This window comes from Alexandromys fortis, unplaced genomic scaffold, assembly GCF_014885135.2.
Source record: "Alexandromys fortis isolate MF-2015 unplaced genomic scaffold, M_Fortis_MF-2015_v1.1 scaffold_10230, whole genome shotgun sequence".
In the NCBI taxonomy this organism is placed as follows: domain Eukaryota; kingdom Metazoa; phylum Chordata; class Mammalia; order Rodentia; family Cricetidae; genus Alexandromys; species Alexandromys fortis.
Window position 1 is genome coordinate 1 of NW_026078081.1, and position 1,001 is coordinate 1,001.

The 1,001-nt window shown below is 48.1% G+C and overlaps 1 pseudogene; it reads left to right on the plus strand.

Moving 5' to 3' along the window:
* The first annotated feature begins 4 nt into the window (after positions 1 to 4).
* LOC126496596 (RNA-binding protein EWS-like) lies at positions 5 to 848 on the plus strand (annotated as a pseudogene).
* Positions 849 to 1,001: the final 153 nt, after the last annotated feature.

Here is a 1,001-nt window from a genome sequence, read left to right on the forward strand (position 1 = left end):
GGCAGACTTCGGTAAGCAGTGTGGGGTTGTCAAGATGAACAAGAGAACTGGGCAACTCATGATCCACATCTATTTGGATAAAGAAACAGGAAAGCGTAAAGGTGACGCCACAGTGGCCTATGAAGATCTGCCAACTGCCAAGGCTGCTGTGGGATGGTTTGATGGAAAAGATAATCAAGGAAGCAAACTTAAAGCTTCTCTTGCCCTAAAGAAGCCTCCAAAAAATAGCAAGTGGAGTGGCATGTCATCTCATGAGGACAGAGGGATGCCACCACGACTCTGTGGAGGTCAAAATAGCCCAAGAGGTCCCAAAGGAACCATGGGTCGCATGGAAGGTATTGGAAAAGACGAAGGGGCTTCCCAACACAAAAACCCTGTGGCTCCTGAGGGACCCCTTGTGGAGGAGGAAATGTCCAGCACAGAGCTGGAGATTGGCAATGTCCCATGCCCGGCTGTAGAACACAGAACTTGACCTGGAGAACAGAATGCAACCAGTGTAAGGACCAAACCCTGAGGGCTCCCACACGCTCCCCTTCCAACCTTTGGGATGTGATCGTGACCAAGGCAGCAGGGGTGGCATGCAGGGAAGAAAAGGTGTCCTTATGGATCGTGGTGGTCCTGGAGAAATGTTCTGAGGTGGCAGAGGTGGAGACAGAGGGGGCTTCTGAGGTGGACATAGTTTGGACTGAGGTGGACTTGGTTGATGAATACGACGTGGTCCTAGAGCTCCTCCTGTACCATTGATAGAACAGATGGAATTAAAACAAACTGGAACTGGAGGCCCTGGAGGACCTGCGTAAATGGATAAAGGCGAGAACAGTCAGGAATTTAGAGACCAGCCCTACTAGAGAGACATGCAGAGCTGCATGGATGGCCAGATTGATTTTCTGAACTCAGAAAATGTTTTACATTTATGATTCCATATTTATAATGTTGGCCACAACGTCACAATTATTACTGTCTGTACTTTAGTATTTTCACCATTTGTGAAGAAACTTAAA